The sequence below is a fragment of the Hyaena hyaena genome, unplaced genomic scaffold (assembly GCF_003009895.1).
Source record: "Hyaena hyaena isolate Hyena2069 unplaced genomic scaffold, ASM300989v1 scaffold_0, whole genome shotgun sequence".
In the NCBI taxonomy this organism is placed as follows: domain Eukaryota; kingdom Metazoa; phylum Chordata; class Mammalia; order Carnivora; family Hyaenidae; genus Hyaena; species Hyaena hyaena.
Window position 1 is genome coordinate 7,821,961 of NW_024080632.1, and position 12,450 is coordinate 7,834,410.

Below are 12,450 nucleotides of genomic sequence, written 5' to 3' on the forward strand. Positions count from 1 at the left end.
TCCTTCGAGGCGCCTGGGTGGCTCAGTCAGTGAAGCATCTGATCTTGGTTTCAGCTCAGGTCATGATCTCACGGTTTGTGAGATACAGCCCCGGCTGCTTGGGATTCTCTCTCTCCCTCTCTCTCTGCCCCTTCCCCCCACCCTTTCTCGAAATAAACAAATAAACCTAAAAGAGAGAGAGAGAGAGAGAAGTAGATCCTTTCCCGGTTGAGCCTGAGATGAGACTCTTAGCTCCATCTGGCACTTCAACCGCAGCTATGGGAGGGACCCTGACTCAGGGGACAAGTGACTCTTTACCTGCAGAAACCGTGAGATACTAAATGTGTGCTTATAAGCTGCTAAATGTGTAATTAACACCAGGCTTCCTGTGGGGGCGGCTACAACCTTCGTTCAGCCGTTATCAGAGAATCCTGGGTGACATACAGAATCGCTGCGTCACTGAAACTAACAGAACACTGTACGTTAACTACACTGGAATGGAAATAACATTTCAAATAAGTTTTAAGGAGGCTTCATTCCAGCCTAGCTCCTCCCTCTGCCCATTCTGCTCCCTTCCCTTCCCTTCCCTTCCGCAGTGTCGATCCCAAGGGCGCTCCCTAATAGACCCCCGCACACTAAATTCTGTCTCGGGGTCTGTTTCTCAGACAACCCAACCTGGGATTCACATCGGATACTCACTGCTCTCCTCCGCTTTGCTGATGAAGCTCCGATCGTGTGGACTCGATCCCTCCCAAAGTGACTCTGTGCTTCAACAGAGGCAGGCACGGGCCGCTGGGCCGAGTCCTACTTAGACTAAGCCTGTTATGAAAATCCCATTCTTCTTGCGTGGAGCGTTTTAGGAATAGGTCCCTGAGCTAGCTGCGATGAAGGGGATTTGAGAAGGGGAGTTCGTCAGGGGCTTCCAGGAAACAGACACAGGAGGGGCAGTCCCTCCAATGCCCCTGAACATCGCCAGACCTGATTGTAGGAGCTGGGAATGCAGACACTCAGGGTCAGAAGGCTCAGGACAGCAGTGGAAGGGGGCTGGGTCATTCGTTAGATGGGCGTCATGGAATTCATCAGCCCTGTGCTGCCCGGACTACGATGGGACAGAACTCTTCTTCAGGGCAGCTGAGTGCTTTCTGACGGAATCCGTTTAGGCGGCTGCTTAAACTTTGTGCCAGGGTGGACTGGAGAACTGAATGCAGTGGTGCTGTAGTCGGCATGAAACACGGAAGGACCCCCAGCCACGGGAGGGGTCATAGACCAAGGGCTCCAGTTGCTGTACTTTGAAATCCATCACCAAGTTTGGGCCACACTTCTGTTGGGCTGCTTCTAGCTCAGGACTCAGGGACTCGAAGATGGGCGTGTTCCTGGGAGACACGGGATTTCTCTGATGGATGACTTTGGCACAAGGACTTGCCATTGGCCTTGCCGAGCCTTCCTGAGAACTGCACTGCGGTTTGGGACTCTTCCTACCAAACCAAGTAACCTCCCTCCCTTCCCCCCTTCCTCCCTCCGTTCTCCCCACCCCTTCCTCCGCTCTTTCCTTCTTTCCTTCCTTCCTTCCTTCCTTCCTTCCTTCCTTCCTTCCTTCCTTCCTTCCTTCCTCCCTCCCTCCCTCCCTTCCTTCCCCCTCCTTCACAGGGACAGACCTGAATCAGATCCAATGGCTCTTCAGCCTCATCCATCTCCCTCCCCATTTGCCCTCCAAGATGTTTCCCTCAATAAACCTCTTGAAGGTTCTGTCTCATCTTAGCGTCTTTCCAAAGGACCCAGACTAGCACAGATGAGCTTAGGGTAGAATTCACGTTCAGCAAACAGTGGTCATAGCAGTTGCTATTGTGTCCAACTCAACATTTACCCCTTGTGTCTAGCACAGTGCCTGGCACAAAGTGGTCCTTTGTAAATACTTTTTTAATGAGTGACTAAATGGATGGATGGATGGATGGATGGATGGATGGATGGATGGATGGATAACAGATGGACAGACAGATTGGTGGGCAGGTAGGTGGGTGGGCAGATGGATGGATGAATCAGTGTATGACCACACTTCTTTCTTTGCCAACTGATGCCTTTCCAGCCAGGTCTGAAGTTTCTCAAACCCTAGCCCACAGGCCTAAGCTAACATACTCGGTTGTTTTAGGACTTTTTACTTCTTTTATGTCGATAGCAACAAGAATTCTGCGGCCTCCCTGACTTCGTCCCTAACGTGCCTGACATCTCTGTAAATGGAGAGTGGAGTGATAACGTACATTTCACAACGCTCCTATCATCGGCTGAGACCTCCCCGTGGAATCACAAACAAGAGTCCCAGACTAGGAGATCCTAGGTTCCCATTTGGACCAGGGAGGCAGAGCCTCCTGCCTTCAGTCCAGCCAGCGCCTTGCTGTGTGACCTTGCACCCGCCCCTTCCCTCTCTGAGCTTCGGTTTCGTCATCTGTGCAAGCTGGGTATCGAATGAGATGGTCTCTCAACCTCCCATACTCCTTGTCATGCTCTATCACTTAGAATGTGCTCAGTGACGAGTAACAGTCAAGTAACCATAACAATATTAAAATATATTACATATTGATATGTCACTTCCCCAAAAGCTGAGGGTCAAAGTTTGCTAGCAGTTGGCGCAGCTGCTCGACAATTTTATCAAAGTGCAGACTTCTTCACTCCTTTCTCTTCACTATATTTAACATGCTGGCTTCCGATCTTATCCCTGTTGTCTCATGGTCCCCTCAGAGCCGCCAGCGCACCAAATATCGCGCTTCACTCTAGTGTCCAAACCCAGCAGAAAGGAATTCCCTTTTAGCAAAAAGGAAAACTTTTCCGAGAAACTGCCCCCTCCAATGGGATTCCTCATGATTCTTTGGCCATGAATCATATGACCAAAGAAAGTATTTGACACCCCCCCCCCAAAAAAAACAGGACCACATGGGCATATTGCTGCCTTGATCAGGGCAAGGCAAAAAGGATATGTCTTTGAGGGAAAGGACTGACAAGATCTGCCCCCAGAGGCCTCAAAGGGGGGCATCCGACCCCAGGGAGACAAGACAGCCATGCCTGAAACAGTTCGTGGCCACCTGTTTCTGCTCATATCAAAAACCAGGGCAGAAAACAGAGTGCCTGAGTGCAGAGGGGATCTGGATATTTCGGGCTGCGGCTATAAGAGCTCAGGCCGGAGGAATCAGAGAGAGGGGAAGGAATGAGCTGGAAGAGAGAGGAGATTCCGACCTCTTGCTTTCTCTGGCTGCGTTGCGCCCCCTCCCTCTGTGCCCACCTTTGTGTGTGCTGTACCGAAATCCCCCCCTCCGCCCCTCCTCGCTGCGGCCGGACTGAGCTCGTCACCACTCGGCACAGGACCTGGCGTGTAATAGGTGTGCAACAAATGGGAAATAACCGAATGCAGGTGCAGTCCCAGGGAGTCCCCCGCCCGTCCCTCCTTCTCCAAGCCCTTCTTCTCTTCCTTGTCAAGTGCAGGTGGGGACCTCCGGCCCCTCGTGCTGGGACAGCCTCCCAGCAGAACCCCTCCGTTCCCCCCCTGCCCCGAGACACGGAGCGGCTTTGATCGCTAACAGGAGCCTTGTGGGAAGACAGAGAGAGAGGGAGAGAGAAATCTGGCGCTTTAAGCTCCCCGGGCAGGACACTTATTAATGAAAGGAGCTGCTGGCAGCCTCGGCTCCAATCAGCCGACCATGGCTCAGGGCACACGTGGAGACTCAGGACAGCCCCAAAGCTGTCGGGGTGCAAGAGGGGAGTGAGCAAGAAGCCGCCGCCTCCAGATATTAAATACATAAATAAGCCCAGGCCTCCGCTGAGAAAGGTCTGGTGCCCGGAGCCACGTCTGACCCCGCCGGATTTTCACTGACTGCGTCGCCCATGTTCTCCTGTTTACCTGCAGCAGTTAAGTTTTACTTATAAAATCACGGATAAGCTCTCCTTGCTCAGAAAAGCCAACCTTACCGATAAAGCCACAAGGAGCCATCTCCCCACTCTCTTGGCCCCTTCAACGTCTCCCGGGAATTAACCACTGACAGCGTTGTGTGGGGGGGGGGTTATCTTTCCAGAACCCATTTCATGCTTGACACATGCGTGTACCTCACGCAGTAGGTGGTCTTATTTTGTCTGTGTAGCTACTGGTATGTAGTAGGCTTTTCTGGTGGGGTGGGTTGATTTGTTTCGTTTTGTCTCCAAATGGCATCCCCTCGAATCTCTGATTCTGCAAGTGGCTTCTTCCATTCGATGATGTGTCTGAGGATCTGGCCATATCGGTGCCCCCAGATCAACCTGGTTCTTTCCAAAGCAACATAGCATTCCTAAGGGAAGATAGGACCTAGTTCATTCCCCTCTGACTGCATATTAAAACATCAAGGTGGGGGCGCCTGGGTGGCTCAGTCTGTTGAGCGGCTGACTTCAGCTCCGGTCATGATCTCACAGTTTGTGGGTTCCAGCCCTGCATCGGGCTCTGTGCTGACAGCTCAGGGCCTGGAGCCTGTTTCAGATTCTGTGTTTCCCTCTCTCTCAGACCCTCTGCTACTCACACTCTGTCTCTTTCTCTCTCAAAAATAAAATAATAAACGTTTAAAAAATTTAAAACAAATAAAACACCAAAATGTAGGTGTGTAGAAGGGTCCCTTATAAAACAGAGATGCCAGGGGGGCGCCTGGGTGGCTCAGTCGGTTAAGCGTCTGACTTCGGCTCAGGTCATGATCTCACGGTTCGTGGGTTCAAGTCCCGCGTTGGGCTCTGTGCTGACAGCTGGCTCAGAGCCTGGAGCCTGCCTCGGATTCTGTGTCTCCCTCTCTCTCTGACCCTCCCCTGCTCATGCTGTCTCTCTCTCTCTCTCTCAGAAATAAATAAAACATTAAAAAAAAAAAAAACAGAGATGCCAGGTCCCTCCCCAAACAAATTGAATGAGAACTCTGAGGGCAGGGTCTAGGCATCAGATGTTATAATTCTTAATGATTTTAGCTTGCAGCCTGGGTCAAGCCTTTATTCATGGAGTCAGCCTCCTATTAATGCATATTGTTTCCAAGTCTTTTATGTTAAAAGGAAAAAAAAAAAGGCTGCTGAGTATGTCTTTGTACATTTCTTCTTTGTGCATCTGCCCCGATATTTCTCTAGGGAGGGGGTCTACCATTGACCTTTGGGACTTCATGACTCCTTTTTGTGGAGGGCTGTCCCGGGCACGATACGATGTCCTGCGGCATCCCCCCCACCCCCCATCACGACAGTCAGAAATGTCTCCAGACATAGGTGAAGGGGATTCAGTGGTACAAACTTCTAGCTGTAAAGTGACTAAGTCCTGGGGCTGTAGCTTACAGCACAGGGAATATAGTCATCAATAACGTATCGACTCTGCATGCTGACTGATGGTGCCTCTGCTTCCCATCATTTTAAAATATATAAAAGTATTTTTAAAATATTTTTAATGTTTATTTATTTTTGAGAGAGAGAGAGGCAGAGACAGAATGTGAGCAGGGGAGGAGCAGAGAGAGAGGGAGACACAGGATCCGAAGCAGGCTCCAGGCTCTGAGCTGTCAGCACAGAGCCCGACGCGGGGCTTGAACTCATGAACCGTGAGATCATGACCTGAGCCGAAGCCAGACGCTCAACCGACTGAGCCCCCCAGGCGCCCCTGAAATGTATAAAAATACTGAATCCCTATGTTGTATGCCTGAAACTAATAGAATATTTATTGTGTATCAATTATACTTCAATTAAAAAAAATATCTCCGGACGTGGCTTAGAGTCTGGGGAACAAAATCACCCCAGGTTAAGAACAACTGCTCTGGGCCAGGAACCCAGAAGGAGAGTGGTTGGATTATAAGGGGGGGCACCCTTTGGGGGCTGACTCCCCATCTCCAATTTTCTGGGAGTATCCTTCTGGCAAACATTCTATCCCTTTGTCCCTGCGTGTCTAGATTTAGAATTGGGGCCACTGCCCTGAGCACCTCCACTTCTCACACTGTCCCCTGCAGCCCCAAAGCTCAGAAACGCCGTCACGCCTCGGAATACCATTCAAGTTTCTAGAATCTAGAATTGAGAGCCTGAAGGACTGAGTAGAAATAAAGGTGAGGAGGAATGGATTTCTTTTTTCCCTTTCCTTTCCTTTCCTTTCCTTTCCTTTCCTTTCCTTTCCTTTCCTTTCCTTTCCTTTCCTTTCCTTTCCATTAACTTTGCTGAGGGGAGGAGAGGATACTTCTTTCATCCTGCCCCTCACCTCCAATTTCCAGAAGTCACTCACTCTCCCGAAGGGCACAATCGGTGTCCCAGCTGCTGTCTGAGTGTTATAAGCAATGAGCACCTTAAACAAGAGGGAGAAAGACAACGTACCAGAGAAACAGAAAGAAGCTTCTCCGGGTCTGTGTGCACGTGTGCTTGAATGTAACCGTCTGAAAGAAAATTAAATTCACAGGCTGGGAAGGAAGAGAAGGGGGTGGGGGAGGCCACAGGCCCGGCCAGTCATGTCTCTTTAAGCGAGATAAGCTGCCTGTCCCATCCATCTCTCTGACACTATCAGCCTGTTGTCTAAAGTACTTACAGTTCCCTCCTCGAGAGGAGAAGCCTGACGTGGGGGTGCAGGGGGGAGGGGGAACGGGAGGCATTTAGGACAGGGCGCCCTGGCTGGCCTCCCTCCCCGGAAGAGCAGGGAGGGTGCGCAGAGGGAGGAGGCCCCCCTCCCCTGCGCCTGTTTTTAGATCAGCCCCTACCTGGGGCCCCATTCCCGGGGGGAACCACTTGAAACCCAAGCTTGTTCTTCTCAAGTGGCTGGGGGAGAGTGTGAAGCGCAGGAAAGAGAGAGTGAGGAAAAGAGAAAGGTCTGCGGCTCCAGCTGACCCCAGCCCTGCCCCAGGGTCCTTTACACACTGCCCGTGGTTCTCGCTGCACGCTGAAATGACGGCTAGCATCCTCCCTGTCTCCGAAGCCAGGAAGTCAGACCCAGAGACGTTGAGTAACTCACCAGCGGTCACACAGCCAGAGGCGTCGACGGGATTTGAACCTAGATGTCTCCCAGTTCCAAAGCTGACTTCTTCCCTCTTTAACCGGGTGTTCCTTGCCCTCCTTCGTCATGAGAAACCATGTTGATGGAGGGCTGTCTGGATGACTGTACAGTCATTTATTCTTTATCCATTCGACAAATACCTTTCCATCTCTGTGCCAGGATCCCCTCTGAGGGCTGGTGATAAAGGCACGGCCTCAATGCTTCCTGAAATCTAGAAAATACCCCTTTAGAGTAAGCCAGACCTGCAGAGACCCTGGTAACCAGAATCTATCACTTTGGCTCCTGGACCACTTGATTTTGCCAAACTGTGATTTGGGATTTTTGTAGTAAGTCGAGAGAATCCAGGAGACGCAATCCTGTTTGTGGTGGGGCTTAACGTGACGGATCCTCAAGAACATCTCCAAAAAGCACAGAGCGTGCTATCTTTTTTTTTTTTTAATGTTTATTTGTTTATTTTGAGAGCATGCGCGCGCGCATGTGAGCAGGGGAGGGGCAGAGAGAGCGAGCGAGAGAACCCCAAGCAGGCTCCGCACTGTCAGCGCCGGAAGGAAGCCCCATGTGGGGCTTGATCTCACAAAGGACTTGAGTCGAAATCAAGAGCCGGACGCCTCACGGACTGAGCCGCCCAGGCGCCCCCACTACACCGTCTTTACAGGAACCCAAGGGAAAGCTCTCTCCTGATTTGTGTCCATCTTCTTACAAACTCTGCAACTATTGTAACAAGTAATTCTCTCCTGGTTTGGGCAGCTAGGAAGTTGGGAGCCCCATACATTTCTGTTAACTACGCGGGATGTTCCACCACCACCACCCCACTCCCCCCACCCCCATCACACGGTGTTTGCCAGAAGCCCCCGGGTCCAGCTCACCTTCGAGGGGCAGAATCAGACTCCATCTCTTGATGGGAGGAGCACGAAGGTTCTGGGAGACAACGAGGGATCCGGTTCTAGCCGGGGCCACTCTGGGAAACCACAGGTCGCCACGCAGGACCAGGCATAGTTCACGATTTGGGCTCACGATCCTTAGCCCTGTCCCCTCATGAACTGTCCCAGATTCTTTACAGAATCAGGAGGCACAGAGATGGTAGCTTTAATCAGCTCTGTGTTCTGAGTGTGTTTTACACACTTGGCACCATGCAAATGGACCCTTCCTCCTCCTTCACTGGTTCTCATGCGCCAACGATCCTCGTGAAGCACAGTAAAGAAACGGGAAGCTGATGAAATTCACCAGGCGTGGCATCTCGGAGGAGTGGGCAGAGGTGCGCCCGATTCAGCCCTGCCCCTGGGAGAGACCCCCCTCCCCAGGCCGCCACGCCCCTTCATTCTCCTCTCTTGAGCCCCCCTCAGCACCAAGCTTCTGGCTTGACATTGCGACCCGAAGGCCATGAAGGCTTTAGCCCTCCCTTCCCCCAAGTGTCTCCTCTGGCCCCCAAGTGTTCTGATGCACAACTTTCTCTGAGAAATCAGAGCGTGCTCACTGGCCCCTGCATATATATCAAGATTAACATTCTCTTCAACTGAGATCAGCCAGCCTGTGGGAAGTTGGGGGGTTTGGCAGAAAGTCTCTAAGCACCTACTTCCTGCCAGGCCCTGAGCTCGAAGTCTCAGGAATCCAGACCCGAACACGCAATGGTCACACTGGACTGGGATCCATTTGAGGGCAGGGACCCTGAGGCTGCAGCTTTGGAGCTGGGTCCCCTGAGAGCACCTAGCATCCTGAAGGGAGAAGGTCAAAGTGTGTGTCTATTACAGCAATGGAGCCTCAGGTGAGTGACCCCCTCTCTGAGCCTCTATTTGCTCACCTGTAAAATGGGGATAATTGGTCCCAGCACACCTCACAGGGCCGTGTGGTGGACGTCTCGGAGGCTCTCAGGTTTAGTGCAGGCTTGTAAAGGGCTCAAAGGCAAGTTCGGGGCCAGTGCACCATCGTCATGTAGGACGCCCAGCGTACAACCAGCGCTCAGTACACAGGGCTGTAGGGGAGCTCCCTGGGGCTTGATCTAACCTCGCCTAAGGGGGGATGGCAAGGGCCGAAGGGAGGACAAAGTCGTAGGCCTTTTAGGTCTCTCACTGCAGCCTCGATGTAACGGGTGCAAGTCGGGGACCCGACGCTTCAGGAATGAACAAAAATCTCCCACGTTCTTTTTTTTTTTTTTTCCCCTAAACCCCTTGATCCTTGAAGTCAAGCTCTTTGGTCAATGTCTGCGTCAGCGGGTCTAAACAGAAGCAACCAATGACCTTCCGAGGCTGCAGCTTCAAGGGTGGGGGCCTGGTGGGGTGCGCCAGGTGAGAAGGTGGGAAGGGAGGCATCAGGCACTGCTTCCTCTCCGTTGGCCCGATCAGCATGACTCCACTTTTCTTTTCCACGCGGAATGTGGCTGGTGCATCCGGAGGAAAGGGGAGCTTCATGATTCGCTGTCTTGCTAGCTCTTGGAAATATCAAGAATACTCGGCCCTCAAGACGAACCCCAGCTCTAGGCCCGAAAGCGGAGTCCAGATATGTTATATATTTATTCAAGGCAGCAATTGGCCAGGAAATGACTATAAAACACACATTTTAAATAAAAGAGGGAGATTTATGGTGCATTTGTGAATCTGAGTCATATCTCTCTGCCTTCCCCGGGCCAGGATCCCTTAATCACTAACATACCCCCAGTTGTGCACTCGGTGGGCACGGAATTGCTTCCTTCTGGTCTCGTCCCAGTTAAAGATGTGGTGGGGATTGTACTACTTGGCCTGACAGTCGGTAAATGAATTGCCAATTCATTCTGAGCTGGGATGGGGGCTGGGGTTTGCTCTGGGAAGAAAAAAAAAAGTGGGGGTCCTTTCATATGTATCTTTGATCAGTCGGGACTTGACAAATTATTTTCATAGGAATTTCTCTGTCCTTAATGCCACAGGGAAAAAAATGGATTTACTCTAGAAGAATAGCTTTTATGTTTCAGAAATTAGAGCAATGTAAAAGCTTTCCTGGGGTTTCTCTCTCTCTGTCTCTCTCTCTCTCTTTCTCCTCCTTTTTCCCCTTCCACTGCATTTTTTCTCCAGGGAAAGAAGGCAGGTAGCAGAGAGAGCCGGACAAGGTCACTGCCGATGGCTCGACTCCCAGCTTACGGTACTTCGTGCATATAAACATAACAGGGAAATAAGACTCACCTCCCTCACACAATAGATGTTGAGAAGGCCGGGTCCGCTCTTCTGCCCCAAGTTTCCCTTGTGACAGCTGATTTCTATTCTCTTCTGGATTTTTGTGGTAGGGACAAAATTCAACCTGCAGAATACCTGAGTTGTGTTTGAGTGGGTTTCAACCATATTTCAACTATCTTATGCCCGTGGTCTTTGGACGTTGACTTATCTGGAGGCAGAGGGCTGAAACAGAAGTGATTTCCCTATCAAGATTTTTATCAGCTACGGTACAGCCTTAAAGAAAAGAATGTATGAACCATATTAGTGGTACAGAGCTGCCGGGAACAGTTGGGCAGGCTGTGCACTGCACAACTCCAAGAGGAACCATCCAGGCTATCACTGTGAAAGCTGCGCTCTGAGGGTTATGCCATGCTCAACCTGTACAAGCATGGGTGACAGCTCTGAAAGACAACTCACAGAGGTGAAGGGAAGGTCGAAGAACCACAGTTGTAAGAAAGGAACGATCTTGGGGATCTAGGTGGAAGGAACTTGAAGAGAGTTTGGTTAGGGACTGGAGTGAGTGAGTGAGTACTTAGCGATGTCAGTCTGTTTATGTCTCCACTCAGCATTCTGACACTGGGAGAGACAGAGACAGAGATAGAGACAGAGACAGACAGTGAGCCTTCTTTGGGTCAAGCACTCCTACTACTTGTCTGGGGGTGGGGGAGGGGCTCTTCCATGAAAAGCTTTACTCTCTTACTCTTGGGTTTCCTCCAAGCAGCCCTTAAAGCCAGCATTTGGGGTGAGAGAGAGAGAGAGCATGACCAGGAAGGCAAGGAGGCAGTCGCTGGCTCAAGGCCACGGGGCTATTTAGTTGCAGGGGTGGGGTGAACACCTGGGCAAAACTGTATTTGTTCCGGATTCCTTGTGTGATGGGTATTCAGTTTTTTCCCACCTCCTTGCATCCATTCCTCCTTTTTTGGAGAGGGCACCCCGTATTCTCCTGGGGTTTATCTCTCCCTCCTTGTGTGTGGTTTTGGTGGCTGTAAGCAGAGGCTGGGAGTGCGCAGCGCTGACTCCTGGGCCTGTAGCACTGGCAGCCCCTACAAGTGGCTCAGTCGGGTAAGTATCCGACTTCGGCTCAAGTCATGATCTCACGGTTCATGGGTTCGAGCCCCGCGTCGGGCTCTGTGCTGACAGCTCGGAGCCTGGAGCCTGTTTCGGATTCTGTGTCTCCCTCTCTCTCTGACCCTCCCCTGCTAGTGTTGCCTCTCTCCGACTCTCAAAAATAAATAAAAAACATAAAAACTATTTATAAAGAGAGACATCAGAGCTCACCCCTCCTCTCCCTCCCTCCCTCCCTCCCTCCATGTGCACAGAGGAAAGGTCAGGTCAGGGGCGCCCGAGCGGCTCAGTTGGTTAAGCATCCGACTCTTGGTTTCAGCTCAGGTCATGATCTTATGGTTCATGATTTTGAGTCCTGCACTGGGCTCCTTGCTGACTGTGTGGAACCTCCTGGGGATTCTCTCTCTCTCTCTCTCTAAAATAAATAAATAAACTTCAAAAAGTGAGAAGGAAAGGCCAGGTGAGGGCACAGCAGGAAGGTGAGCATCTATAAGCCAGAAAGAGAGATCTCATCAGAAGTCAACCCTGAGAGCACCTTGACCTTGGACTTCACAGCTGCCCGACTGTGAGGAAATAACTTTCTGTTGGTTACCTGTCCGTCCACTGTGTGGTGTTTGGTCATAGCAGCCAAGCAGACGGCCCTTCCTAAAGGCCACCCGACGGATTTCAGACTCAACTGTCGCCCCCACGACCACATGAGCCCATCTCCTGTGATAAATGTCTTCCTACGCGTCTCCATGTCTCTTGCGGGCTCTGTCGCTTTGCTCGAAGCCTGGGCTGAGACAACTCCTTAGGGGAAGGCTTGTCCGCGACTCACATACACACCACACACGGCCTGGTCTAAACACAAATGTGATGCCAGAACCCGTGGGGGTTGGGGGGGACGAGAAGTCACGTGGGGCAAGATGAAGTGGTCCAAAGGCATCCTCGACCCCCCTGCCCCCAGCCCTACACCAGCCGACCGCAGGCCCGGGAGCCGGGCAGGACTCGGCACCGGGCCACAGAGCCACTCGGTTGATTCAGCAACAAAACCACTCAGCTGCTCATTTTGCTCTTGTTTCCTGCCGTCTGCCTCTGAGGCTCGGCGCCTGATGGTGGTGGGTCGTTACGCACTGTGGCCCCAGCCCACGGGTGGACGCTTGAGGCTGCAGCCGGTCAGCATGCACGGAACTGTTGCCCTTGACGCATAATCTCAGAGGCGGGCAAAGAGGATGCGAAAATGGCCTGACG